Source organism: Ambystoma mexicanum, chromosome 7q (genome assembly GCF_040938575.1).
Source record: "Ambystoma mexicanum isolate Mex_15411 chromosome 7q, UKY_AmexF1_1, whole genome shotgun sequence".
Taxonomy (NCBI): Eukaryota; Metazoa; Chordata; class Amphibia; order Caudata; family Ambystomatidae; genus Ambystoma; species Ambystoma mexicanum.
The window spans coordinates 666010833-666025715 of NC_090941.1; the positions used below are offsets into that span (position 1 = coordinate 666010833).

Sequence of the window (14883 nt, forward strand, 5' to 3'; positions counted from 1 at the left end):
ATCTAGAAATGCACAGTTTATCACTACCTTTTCCAGTTAGATTGTTTTCGTAGCTAATTTAACATCAGACAGTTAAGTGTAGTGCCAGTCTCACATTTAAATCCTGATTGACAAATGTCCAGGAACTCTGATGGTTTGCCCAACTTTGTGATTCCCGTAAAATTAAGCTACCAAAAATCTTGCTGGTGGAGTCTAAAGGAGATATTGGTCGGTAATTACTGGGGACCTTCTGTCACCATGTTTATAAATGAGAACAATCAGGGCACCACTCCAAGACGAGGGCAAGGAATTTGAGGACAGAATGTTGTTAAATGTTTCCCCATAGGATTACTGTCCATAGATATGCATTTGATTTCAAAGTAGTGTTTGCCAGACCATCAGGGCCATGGGCATTGGAGATTTTACTTCTAGTGATACACTGTTGCACAGAAATCAAATCAATCTGCAAGCGATATGACCATTTAAGCACAGCTTTTTTTTTTGTGATACTTTGTCCCGACCAGAGAATAACGTTTGGAAAAATTATCCTCCCACATACTAGCCTGGATTTTTCTGGGCCTGGACGGATTTTTGCCTATCCAGCACATTTATTAGTCTCCAAAAGGAGCCTGTATCTCTCTTTGAAAACACTGCTAAGTATTGCTTCCACATCTGCCGTGTACATATTGGTACAATAGCCCTTTAACCAATTGTTATATGTTTGCTTCAGGAAGTGTAATTTTATTGGAATTAGGGACCATTTTTATTCAAACTTCTTATCTGGTTACGCAAGTCATGCTTTTTACCAGTTACCCTATTGTCAAAGATGTGTTTGTATCAGCCCTTCTTTTATAATAGATGTGCCAAAGCATTTGAAGTAATTATATTCTTTAGTAATCTTTGTACGATTAGGTCATAGCAAAGCGGATTTATAAGAAGATCTTTCTCAATGGTATCGCAAGTAGGGATTTCATCATTAAAGTAAGTTGCAAGAGCTGGTTTCCAAATTAGAGCATGGTATCTTGGGAACACTTCCAATATTAGGTTTGTTTGTTTATCGGGAGAGTGTAAGGCATCTGGTGCACATCTAAGGACAGCAAACAGTGATCACTTGACTGCAGATCAATCACCTCAAATTTTGAACGTAGAACATGTAAATCTTTTTAAAGCAAAATATAGTCCAAGGTGGATTACACTATCCCTTGTAAATTGAGCTGGGACATCTCCAGCCATGTTACCATTCATAAGTGATGGGTAACACAACCTCATTTCTTCTTTAAACAAATATCCTCTTTCTTTGGACAATAAAGCGGTGCACGCACATTCCCTGTGCAAATCATGACAACAGTTGAGACAGTAACTATTTAGGTCCCCCAATATAATTGCACTGCAGTGATCCTCACTACTTTCCCGTAATAATAAATCTGAAAGGCATTCAATAAACAATGTTAATGTAGTTGCTTTAGGGTTAAAATACAGATGAAAAACAAGACCAAAACATGCAATCAGAGAGCTGGTCCATATTAATTTAACCAGCTGTATATCATCTCTATTTTTTTGCAACTGTATCATTTTTAGACCCAAACAATTCTTTAGTGCGCACAATAAACCCCTGTATGGTTGGCCTCAGATCCCCTGCTTTGCTTCCATGGAGCAGAGAGTGAAGCCATCCAACAGCTGGGGGTTCACTAACCAAGTTTCTTGCAGGCAATAGTGGTTAATGATCTCGAAACGTGATGTCAAGTAGGTATGACCCCTACAGTTCTAAGAGGCCAAAGACAGAAGCCACTTTCATTGTGGGATTTTCCACTTACTAAATCTGGCTGAATTGTGGTTGTATACCCGTCGCTCTGGATCCCATTATTAATTATACGGATTGTCAGTGGAAACAGGTGTGTTGAATCACTTACTAATGGCAGAAAAGATGTCGTATCCCGAGAAAGGGTCATTTGTGAGTTTTCCTAAATTCAAAGAATGCATCATGTCATAGCCAAAAATGAAATGAAATGATATTTCATTTATATCGCTCTTGTACACAAGTGTTTAAGAGCGCGATTGAACTTCTGTCTCCGCTTATACTACCTTTCTTATCATGCAGGAGTGGAAGCAGAGTTTTACCATATACAATCTATTTTCCAGGATGAATTCCACTTGTGCTATGTCATTGGTAATAATTTGACGGAGCTCTGGGATCTCAGAGAATAGCAACAGAATGTGCCGTCCATTCAGTGGCATGGCTTCACCCTCCACAAATATATGTTCCATGTACATGATGTGATCCTCTGTGAAGTTCTCGTTTTGCTCTGCTGCCGAATCCCGCCAAGCAGTCTTGCTTCTGTCAGAGTTTTGGCTGCAGAAAGCTGCCTTGGACGGTGGAACTGTACCCGAGTTCCTTGCACGGGTCTGGGTAGGAATCATCCCAGTTTGATTCATTTTCATTCTTTTTTCTTTGAGAGTCAGGAATGGCGATGAATGATTTTTCAGAACTCTTAATGAGGGACAAGAAGACTGGACGACAGACACGTTTGCCCAGTTCTCATGAAGACCTACTCCAATGTCGTTCTCCCCGTGAGTGAGATGTTCACCAGTATCTTCATTATGTTGTGATTTCTGTGTAGGTTCATAAGACTCTGACTGGTGCCGAGAGCGTGGACGGAAAATTGATGCCAAATGTTTTAGAGCTATGGCCGTTTCAGCTGTTTCTGAAGTATGGGTGAGAACAACAGGTACGGGTAGGTCTGAAGAAATGTTACCGGTGCATATAGACATAGTCTGTCTCTGAGTATGCGGAGGTCACTCACGTTTAACTCGTCTGTTTTTTTTTGAGGATTGGCTTAAGGAAAAACTTTATTGATCCTTTTCCAGTAGGTACAATATTTTTGCTTTTACACTTAGCCTTTCTTGGTGGAGACAACAGTGTTCCTAACTTTGCCACTTCCACAACGAGGTTAAAGGAGCACAGGGAGAATCTTCCTCAGCCCGATGTCCCGGGGCCTCAGTCACGTTTTTACTGCTTGATTTCAAGTTTCTCAGGAGTTTTCGGGAGCCTCTCCGTTTTTGTTACGTCAGATTTCTGCTGTTTTTAGTTTTCTTTTCTAAGTGGACTGGTACAGAATTTGTACAGAATTTGTATTGTACTTTTGTTATGCACCTGTAAAAAACAGTGAATGTCATTTACTTGTACTCGCAGCCCTGTCTCTGTTGCGTTTCCTGAATCCCAACTGGTGATTCTCTTTCCACAGTGTTTACTGGAGAAATTGCTGTGTCCACATGGAGCATATTCTCCGGTCTCCTCATGTCTTTTCTCTCAGTCGGCTTCATCAGAAGTGAACAGATCTGCTGCTCATTTAAAGGGGACATCAAGTTCACCGAAATAGTCAGAGAGGGATTATCAGGGTTATGGTGGATGGAACCATAAAGAAATTCATCCAGGAATGCCAGTTTGGCAGCCATTAAAGTAAGGGTGACCCGCTGTTCTCAAAATTCTTCTGAGATACATTCACAGGATTTTGCCAGTTGGGAAAGAGTAAAATTTAGAGCGTGCACCGCTGAGCCAGGAGTGTTAGGGGCTTCATTTATTGGCATGTCCAAGCCTGTTCTCATGAACTTATTGGAAGGCGAATCCGGCAGTGGCGAAGAAAGTTTCCTCAATGACACCGATTTCGGAAAATCAGCCACAAACAGACGGGAACCGGAAGAGGTTTGTATCAGGGATAACAAACCCACACGCATAATGCGATACTGCAAAGTTAGTACCAACATATTTGTAGTAATAATCAAGTACAATGGAATGTGGGTTATTATATAGTCACAAAACAGATGAGGTAAATACATTCGAGAACAGTTTCAGGCTTCAGACCGTGGGCCTCATTACACGTTGTGCGGTAGGGATTTAACGTTACCGGTAAGGGAATACCGGTATTGTTAAATCCCCATCCCAATTACGACCCGGCTCACCCCTATTTGCAGCACCGCAAGTACGTTGCCACTAATAGCGGCCAGTCCGCGGGCGCTCGACCCTCGATTCCGTAAATAACGCCATGCCGCTAATAGCACATCATCAAAAGCCAGGCGGACGTGCCAATAGCGGCATGGAAAAGCCCCCAAAACCCCTTACCGGAATGGCGCAAATACTGGCATCTCGAACCACCCGTTATCAGAACCTAGCAGCACAAAAGGAGCACACCACACCCCTTCACACACCCACTCCCACACCAAGATGGTTCCAATACTAGCAGCATTACATGGGCTGGAGGACATGATTGCAGTGCAGCAGCAACAACAACAGGCAGCACAAAGGAGACGCAGGAGGAGAAGGAGGAGGATGGCAAGCCAGGCGCAGCAAGCACCACCAGGGCACCTAGTCATACCACAGATGCAGCCACCAATCCCCAGGATCCGAGCCAGTCCATTAAACCTAACCCCTGAGCAGATACACAGTTACACACCCTGTAACGTCTGGACCGGGATACCATCACCAGCATCGTGTACATGACACATGACACATGACGACATTGTCAGCCTCATAGACATCAGAACTGCCATTCCCCCCTCTACTGAAGGTGGTGACTGTGCTCCACTTCCTGGCCACAGGCACCTACCAGCATACAGCGGGGCAGATGCATGGCATCTCACAACCAGTATCCTCACGCATGCTGAACCAGGTACTCGATGCCCTACTGAAGCATGCACGGGAACACATATTCCTGCCATGGACAGCCCAGGAGATCGCAAACACCAAAGTTGGCTTCTATTCACTGGCAGACATCCCAAGTTGCATCAGGGCCATCGACTCTACCCATGTGGAATTGGTGGTCCCACATCACAATGAAGTAGTCTACCAAAACCCAAAACAATTCAACTCCATCAAAGTGCAAATGGTATTTGACGCTAAGAAGATAATCACACATTGTTGTGCCCGATTTCCCGGATCAACCCATGATTCCATGGCCCTTCGTAACTCAAACATGCCACGCAACATGGAGCGACAAGCCGGACAATGTTCCTGGCTACTTGGTGAGTAGCAGGGCAAGCACATGGCCGTGTGATGTGGTGGGGAGAGATACATACTCCTACTGGGTGTTGACTGTCGTCTGTAGGACAAATGGACATACAGATGTAGGCCAATGTCCATCAGGGAAGGCCGTAATGTCCTTGAGGAGAACCCACATGCAATTATGAGCTGCACAACATAGAGTACAATCCAGGTTCCCGAATATTGCACATCCATCCACATCCACATTGTACATCATGCCACACCACATACCACACAAATCAGCAACATGGCGTCAAGATGGTACTACAGAATCAGCACAGCACAACATCAAGACAGCAATGTGCACTTGAATGCATACAAAGGTAACACCACTAGCCATACCATTGAACCACACACCTATAGCACCACTGAAGTGATGCCACACAGCATGGCAACATCGATGTCTGAATGGCAGTACACTAGCAGTGTGACACCAAATTTGCCTGGGCCCAGGGACACCTAAGACCTGGCCTCACTCAGGACATGTTTTTTGCTGTCGGAGGCATGAATCGGGCATGTCCACTTGCAGGGTCAAGCTCACCTTCGCACATTGCAGTCACGCAGATCGTCTGCATGCATGCTGGTAGTCGTGATTTTGATTCACAATGCAAAGTCGATTTGTGTGACACGTACAGGCCGCACCTGAGGTGAACGGTAACAGATACCCATTCTTCACCCCATACAGGCGACGCCGGCTATCCCCTGAAGAGGTGGCTCCTAACCCCTGTACGGAACCCACAGAACCGGCAGCAAGAGGACTACAATCGTGCACATTTCGAAGACACAGCTCTGGTGCCTAAGTGGTCCGGTTGAGGCTCTCCTGTACGGCCATGACAAAGTGCCGAAGATAACCATGGCATGTGTAAGGCAAAGTCGATTTGTGTGACACGTACAGGCCGCACCTGAGGTGAACGGTAACAGATACCCATTCTTCACCACATACAGGCGACGCCGGCTATCCCCTGAAGAGGTGGCTCCTAACCCCTGTACGGAACCCACAGAACCGGCAGCAAGAGGACTACAATCGTGCACATTTCGAAGACACAGCTCTGGTGCCTAAGTGGTCCGGTTGAGGCTCTCCTGTACGGCCATGACAAAGTGCCGAAGATAACCATGGCATGTGTAATGCAGCACAAAATGTGCATCAGACGGAATGTGCCTATGTCACCTGACATTGACATGCAACCACCAGATGAGGATGATGTTGATGGGGATGAGGATGGGTGAAATGGTCCGTCAGGACATGCAAGAGGCGATGGCCAGTAGGGACACGATGTGCGTCAGCATCTGATGTATCAAATGTCATGAGATACAAGGGAGAACTATTATGGATGGAGATGGGTATTGTTGCCCTGATGTATGTGGTGAGTGCCACAAAGGACACTGTCCCCAATGAAGTACACATACACAATGATGAAGACCAAGCCTGTGGTTCAAATTTTCAACAGTGTATTGTGATCAAAATGTGAACAAAAAGTGCATGGCCCCAACTGTGCAAACACCCTGTCCCCCCTCCCCCCACAACACTCCCAAAAACACCCTTTCCCCCCTTCCCCCACAACATTCCCAAAAATACCCTTTCCTCCCTCCCCCCACAACACTCCCAAAAACACCCTTTTCCCCCTCCCCCCACAACACCCCCATGTGAGGCTTATAGTGTGTAAGTGTCCTGCTCGACATGTGCCAGCAGGTTCTTGCTGCCCCTAATTCTCATGGCCTCCTCCACCATTGGGTGGTTGGGATGGCGTGCGCCTCATGGTGCGCAGAGAGCGGCGCCGGGGGAATGTTTGTCGGCAACTCGCAGAGGAGGAGGTGCCCGGTTGATCCTGTGGTGGGGGGGATATTGTCGCTCCATGGCACCCGCAATAGGTGTGACGCCCTGCCTAAATTGGGCCATTTCCTGACAAATCCTGTTTGTGCAGGCCTCCATGGCCTCCCTTGTATGGCTTGCATACCAACTAAGGTCATCCCTCAGACGGGCTGCCTCTGCCACATGCTGGCCAACCAGCGCAGTAATTTCAACCTGCCTCTGGATGATGGTTGCAAGGTCATGTTGACTGGATCCAGCTGTTGGGGTGGCTGCTGCGCCCTGGTCCATGCCTCTGGCATCAGGTGAGGACACCTGAGGGCTCCATCGCCCTTCCACAGTATCGTCGCCTGATTCTACATGGCTACCTGATCGTGATAATGGCCTTGGGCTTGGCTCAATGGACCGTGGTGGGCTGGGGGTCTGGCTTTGATTCTGAACATCAATTGCCTCCTCAACGTCTGAAAGCGGGGCGGTGGCTGCTGCCTCACCAGTTGAACTGGTGGCAGCAGAGTGCGGGCCCTCCGTGCGGGTTTCCAATGTCATGGGGTACACTGCCGTGGGTGGAACAATTGTAGCAGCCGTGGCCTCAGGCTGTGTAGAACTGGTGCTCTTGCTGCCTTTGCCCCTCTGCTGCTGATCACTCCTCCCGGTTCCCCTTGAGGTGGTGGCGGTGTCCCCTCTGTCATGTGTCCTGGGCTTTTTCTTAGCTGGTGGAGCGGGTGTCACAGTGCCCGGTTCATCAGTGTCTGTCTGTGACCCTGCAGGGGACAAAAATAGGGAATATCATTGTTTATGGTTCTATGTGCCTTATGCAGAAAGTTTACGTCATGCAGCTCTATGCATTGGGGCCTCTTTATTTTTGATTCCGGTAATGGGGATGTCGGGTGGGTCATGCATGAATGGGTCTGTGTTGCACATGTATGTGGTGATGCGTGCATGTAGGTTTGTGGCTGGATCGATGGCCTGATTATGGACTCATATTTGGGGGGCCCATCACCCTTCTCTGTGCATTGTTTGATGTATACACTCACCTCCATCTGATGAAGTGGGCGCACCATGCTCCATGTCTCTGACACCCTCGATCGATTCCACACCAATTGTGGCGGCGCAGGTCTCCTCCCACTCCCGGAGTTTTATAGGGGAATCTGCGCCACCTCCTGTGGCCATTGCCAGCTTGCGATTCACGGATAGGATGTTTCGTACAAGGACCCATAAGTCGTCTGACCGCTTTCGGCAGTCCTTGACAGTCCGGGTGGTGTTACCCAACGCACTGACTTTGTGGGCAACCTCTGCCCAGATGGCCTTTTTCTTGAGGAGGGTCTCCCGCCGCATGTCATTTGTAAAAACTACATTGGCATTTGCCGCAAATGTCTGAGTAAGCATGATCACCTCCTCGTCGCTGAATTTTTCTTTTCGCTGGCGATCAGCGCCTTTCTTGACGGCCTTTGGCATCTTCGCGCTATCCTGGATGATTTTGTGTTGGAGTCTTGGCGAAAGAGGTCCTGGATGCAGAGGATGGCAATGGATTGTGTTTTTAAAGATAGCCGCCGTGCTCCTTCCCGTTCCTGTGCGATGACGCTATTTCCGGTTCCGCATTTTACCGGTCACCGCTAATAGCGGTGACCGCTATTTGCATGTAGAGTGAGGGCGGAGGTGCTATCTGCACTTTCGTCGAAGCCGGTAAGGGACTTTTTGGGGTCTTTAGCGGCATGACGGTAGGGTCATTACCGGCATGGCGCTATGCTCGTGTCTGCCTACACGTAATGGTGCGCTATTAGCGCCCTCTTGCCAAGGCGGACATGTTAATAGCGCCATGCCGGTAAATGTTGATTTTTACCGCACAACGTGTAATGAGGCCCCTTGACACTAAGATTGGCAATGTTAATTCATCAGTGAGTTATTGCTTGTTCATTGATCGCTCATATCTCATGCTGTGTTTTTACAGATTACTATAGCAGCTAGAACTGATGTTTCAACCACAATTGTGCTACTAAGAACTCCAAAACATTTTAATTTTTGGTAAACTCAGTATTCATTTTTTATAAATGTCTGGAACACATGACAACAGTAGGGTGCTCAGAATTGTGACGGGCATTGTGGCTAATATCACACAATACTCTTTTCTTCTCACAGGAGAGGTTAGACTAGTTGATGAGAGTAATTGGACTGTTTTGAATGAAAAGGCCTCCCCATTTATTTCATTGATGACCTCACACAAGTTCTGTAATTGAGCATGTGAGTATGAAAGCTCCTATCCTTTTCGGTATAAGAAGAAGCATACTCACAAAGTTTTGCGAGTGAGTGCTGATGTACAAACTTTAGGTGGTCGCTAGAGTGCACTGTGGTGATGGTTAGTGCATGTGGGAACAACCTATGTAAGGGATTGCAACCTACTGAATCATATAGGGCAGGTCTAGAGGAATTGTATGCCTCCTTTTTCTAACCATTTTATATATTGTATTGGTAGGTCATCCCTTTGTGACATAATTATTCTATTCCTGTATTTTAGGTCACAAAGGGTGTCCTTTTTTCATTATGGATGCATTGACATTCTTAGATTTATTGAATGATTGCACTAGACACTTTAAAGAGGAATTTATGGGCATGAATGAGTAGAGTGTATTTATTACGATTGTAGTGAGTTTGTTTTGTTTTCGAAATTGTACCATTAACAATTTTATGTTTTTGTGTATGTACTTTTCCGTGTTTTACATACAGGGTTATGAATTATAAATGATTTTTTGTGACTATATAATTTAATATTCCATTGCATTTGATTAATAATAATAATACAAATAATTTGGTATTAACTTCGTAGTATTGCATTACGCTTATGGGTTTGCATGCTGTTACAGTATTATATACCAAGGGCACCCCCTTGTGTTAACCCTGGGGTCTCTTTCAAGTGGTTTGTGTTTTTTTGTATCCGGGATAACACATGCCTCAGAGGAGAATGATATTCTACGGTCCTCTACGGGCCATCATATTTACCTCACCAGAGTGGTCTTTCAGTTCCAGGTTGTGTGGCTCCAGATTTAACACAACTGCTTTTAAGATAGTGTTATCCTTCACTGCTGATGTCCATAGTTAGTCTGGAGGGTACCGCTTGCTATTAGGTCTTTAATCCACAACTTTACAGTGGACTACGGCAGACCACTTCTGCTGCCACTTCCGCATGGATTCTGAGTTTTTAAACAGGTCTGCAGCAAGTCCTCGCACAGTCGGTCCACCTCCAGTAATAAACACTGTAAAGATGCTGCCACCACAGTTCACCATGGCAGACCACTTCTGCTGCCACTTTCGCTGCAGCGGTCTATAACGTTTGGGTCTCCAGATGTTTTGTACTACAATTCCCATCAGTCCTACCCAGTAAATTCAACAGCAAGCGATCATCAAAGTCATGAACCAAAACCTTCATTTGGAGAGCTACAGGTTGCAGAACCCAGCAGTAGAAAGACGGAAAGTTTGCCATACTTTCCTCATATGTTATATGTGTCACACTGTTTTACTACTCCTCTGCTGCCATTAGGCCTTGAGCCTCTGGCCCTCATGGACTTTCTTATGCATGGACTCCTTTGTATTCGGTCATAACCCGAGATATTAAAATGCCAATTCTCGACCGGAAAATGCAGAGCAGATTAATTCTTGTCTCCTACATTTTTTGTACTCTGTCCAGGACTTCTAGGGAGATGAGCCCTAACAGCTGGTGATAAGATAGTAGTTGCACATTGCTCCAAAAACATGCTGAGTGCAACTTCCTGTTTCGTGTTTCCCAGGACCAGGGCACACACTTCTCCCAATACTGCAATTACAACAAAGGAGGAACACAAGCAGCAGGTCTCATGCCCCAACAGAAGCAGCTCTCAAAGCTCATGGCATTACTCAACATCTGCTACCCCCTCATGTTGAGATCAGAGTTGGTGCATCATCTTTTGTCTAGCGAGGGTCGATGTCATTGCACAAGCTGCAAAACTACTTGATCCAGTGGTGAAGAGATCCATGTTATTGCAGCACGTTATGAGTGATGTGCATGAACTCTTTTTGTCCCTGATGACACTATGGATGATGAGTACATAGTTGCCCTGCCTTGCTGATGCCACACTTTCACCACCAAATTATTCCATGCAGGTCACTGAAGCACATTCTATGGCTGTTTTAGATTTCATTTCATAAAATCCTTGAAATAGCAAGAAATTATGAGCTGGTGTATTCTCATACTTCTGTCATGGATAAGTGATTGGGCTACTGCCTTACAAAAAATGGAGAGACATCCTGCTGAAGGGCCACTATCATCACAGATTGAAATATGCAGACATACCTCCCTGTATTGTGTGGAACATTAAGCTTGCCCACCGAGTATACTGCGAGACGTCATGTGTGCAAAAGCTAGGGCGAATGCACCACCAGAAGTCGCACCACTGAAAGATTGGATACAAAGGACCCAAGAGGGAAAACATTGAAAACGGGCCTTTTCTTGCTTTGCACCTTGTCTCTGAAACTAATTAATTTTGCAAATTAGACTCACCACCTTCATTCCATACTTAAGGAAAGACTTGACCCTACTCTTCAAAGAACATGTTGCTAATTGTTGATCAAACCAACCAGTTCGATTTCTCCCCATCCAGAGCACTCCTTAGATTTTTACCTAGATGCATTACAAGAACTCCTAAATGATACTGTGTGATCTGCTACCAGATCACCGATTACCATGTCAGGGTGTGGCTGACAGCCATAAGTGATGTTGCCTCTCCAATCCCCTGCAAATAGTTATGAAGAAATTATTGGGACCTCATGAATTTTCCACGAATGCTGACTATAAGGGCATTGGAGATAAGAAAAAAAGGAGCAACGTGGCAAAATCCTCTCCTGGCCAGGAGTGCAAAAGGGAGCCAATACTTCTATGCCCAACTTCAACCACAACTCAGCTCAGAGGTGTTGCAATCATAAAAGTTAAATGGGTAAAGGTAGATAGTATACCCCCTTCGAACTATGTAATGGTTGCATGGGCCGAGGGAAGGGTGTCCTCTCCAGAGATTTGAATCAAAGTCTTGCAAAGAACTGTAGTGAGATAAGTACTGTGATGAATCACTGGATGTCGTCACTTTTCCCCAGGACTCCTTTGCCTGAGGGCGTCCAGACGGTACCGGGTGACTGACAGACGGTGATGCAAAGGCAAGAGGCAACATCCATACTGTCAGTCCAAGGGCCGGCCAGAAGATCCACAGGGTGAAGGCATGGAGACGGCCACACAGCATTCAGAGTAGGAGAAAGACCCCAGGAAGAACCAAGTTGGCCAAACCAAAGAAGAGAAACCAGTGTTTGGGGCCCAAAATCAAGAGAGTGATGCGAGTCATCTTCCTCATGGCAGTACTTGGCAAGGAAGTGTACCAAGTGGGCCCAACAAAAGAAGAAACCGACCAGGGGAAGGGAGTCATTCCCCCAGGTTTTAAGAGATTGCTTTGTTATTACCAGGAGAAGGGAGTAATTCTCCTGGCAACTCGGACTAAGAGGAAGGTCCACCAAGCCTGGGGAAGGGAGCCATTCCCCTGGATTTTTGAGACTGAGAACAAACACTAGGGGAATGGAGTGTTTCCCCTGGGTGTGTTTTTTAAATTGAGAACAAATTATGCCAGGAGAAGGGAGACATTCTCCTGGCCCACCCAGGAAACATTGGGTGGAACTTTGACTATAATCCAGGAGAAGGGAGACATTCTCCTAGGAACAGAACAGTAGTTTATAGTGTAAGGGACAAAGGTAAGGTTTTCTTGACACAGGACGATGGACACCTTTACTTTAAGAGACATCCTAATAGTTACCTTAGATCTTCAGTTGAGGCATGGAAACTCCTCCTTGGAATAGGGAAAAATAGGTTTTCTCTTGCTTTACTTTTCAATAAAAATCTTTAGCCCCAAACATGCCAACTTTGCATCAGTGACCTTCTTCTGCACCCTTAAATATGGTGTCAGAGTGGGATTCTAGTCCACCTGATAAATAGTGGAGGGACCCCAGGAAGTGTATGGCCCACACAGGCAAATAATTACCACCTGTGAGATTAATGGGAGTAAACTGTAGCCTGAAAAGACCACCCGATTTGTATGATGTAAGAAAACAGTTAACCTCTTCCTTACAAGCAGACTCAGAAACTGGGGAAGAGACAAACCCCTAGCAAGGAAAAACCTTGAAAACCCATAGAGGAAAGGCTTAACCCATCTCCTCACAGGACGGATCTCTCAGAGAAGTCAGAGGAGGAATTATTAATGGGGAAAGTTTGAAACACAAGTGTTGTTGACCGGGAACATGTTTTGATTCCTCAGACGCATCTCAATCAGACCAAGAGGACAAAGGGAATTCTGAGGACTGGGAAGAAATGACTTCTGAGGCTTCCCAAGAATCAAAGTCTGGAAGAGACAAAATGATTCACCTAGAGACCTTATTAGAATGCCTCATGAACCATCAGATTAAGGCAGGCCTTAGATATCAGGAAGGTCTTGAGAAATTAACAGCTAGTCAACAAAGGCTCCTTCTTCCACATGTTATTTTACAACCTTACCGAGAATTTTTTTCTAAACTTGAAAGATTGGCCCAACAGTTCCATTAGAGCGACGAAATCCGAATGTGCTACCTCGCTCCTTTGTTGAAAGGAGAATTACGAGCCTCCTACCAAACACTTAACCCATTAGGGATCACCTCTTTTGATGAGATCAAAAATTACTGTTACATAGAGTGGGTCAAACTGATAGATTTTATAGACAAACTTTCTGGGACATTAAACTAGGTCCCACTGAAACACCTTTAGAACAGGGGTCCTGAATACAAAACTCCTTCTCCCAAAGGGTGGGTAAAAAGACCTTATTTGAAGTCATGGGAGCTCTCGCCTTAGAACAATTGATTAATAGTTTACATCCCTCTCTACAACGTGCGGTTTTACAACCAATTAAACCGACATTAAATAGTGCCTTTGAGACTGCAGAAGCTCATGCAGAGGCCACCAAATTACTAATGTCTGTGCACAGAAGTGAAGATATGTGAAGAGATCACAACATGAATCAAAAATAATACCTTATAAGGATTTACGGTTGAGTTCGGAGAAGACTGCAAAAGATAGGGCTACGAGAATCAGAGAAGACAGAGGAAAAGAGACAAACACCCTTTAAAGAAAAGGGCTTGATAAAACCGGAGGAGGGAAAAGGTTCTATGATACTGTCTCCCATCTGTTTTTCATGTAGCACTAGAGGACACTTGGCTAAACAGTGCCCTAGAAACCAGAAAGAAGAACCAGTGGAGATAGGGTGGATAGGAAAAGAGGAATAGGAAGAGATAGAGACCCCAGAGGATACCATCCTGGAAGTAGTCATTCATTTCTTCGGTCTCTCTACTCCCTTTCAAACACACAAGCCTGTTAGAGTTAATGGAACCTCCAGGTCTGCTTTAATAGAGTCCGGCAGCAATCAAATGGCGGTAAGAGCTGATCTGGTCTACGCTGACGATATACATAGAGGAAGACCAGTGAAGATCACTTGGGTCCACGGAGAGCAAGTACCCCAGAACCCCAGTCACTCTTAATATCAGGCCTAGGGATACTATAATAAACTCCACTGGGTTGCCTGGACTACCGGAAGAAACTATTATTGGCACCAATGTTCCCACCATTAAAGAGTTGATAATTGTAGTAAACCATGTTCCAAATAGATATTCCCCTTTTAAAACCTGTGTAGAGGAAGGGTTTAAGAAAAATGAACCTGCATGGAATTGGGATAATTGTACCCAAACGAGAGACCCAAGAAGACAATTGTCCCTTGCCAAATCAGATGGGGGAAGCCAGCGGCATTAGGGGAAGGGTATGTTACGAATCACTGGATGTAGTCACTTCTCCCCAGGGAGTAATCCTTTCCCATGAGGCCAGGGAGGCGAGGGTGCTGCCCGATAGTCCCCTGGGGGTGGTTTAATGCGAGAAGATCTCATGGGGAGGGACCCCACCATAGTGAGAAGGATGACCATCCAGGGCTTAGCCATAACATCAGACCCCCTCACACTCTAGCCTCTCCTTCTGCTAACCTTT

At 45.6% G+C, this 14883-nt stretch overlaps 1 protein-coding gene across 3 annotated transcripts in view; it reads left to right on the top strand.

Annotated features, from left to right (window-relative positions):
* The window catches only part of LNX2 (ligand of numb-protein X 2), an 858121-nt gene that overhangs the window by 94045 nt on the left and 749193 nt on the right, over window positions 1–14883 (top strand). The window contains exon 1 of one of the 3 annotated variants that reach the window (XM_069639048.1): window positions 8954–9059. The exons of the other annotated variants lie outside the window; for them this stretch is intronic. The gene's annotated coding sequence lies outside the window, so the exon portion shown is untranslated. Of the gene's footprint in view, window positions 1–8953; window positions 9060–14883 lie in introns of those variants that run through there. 3 annotated transcript variants of the gene reach the window in all.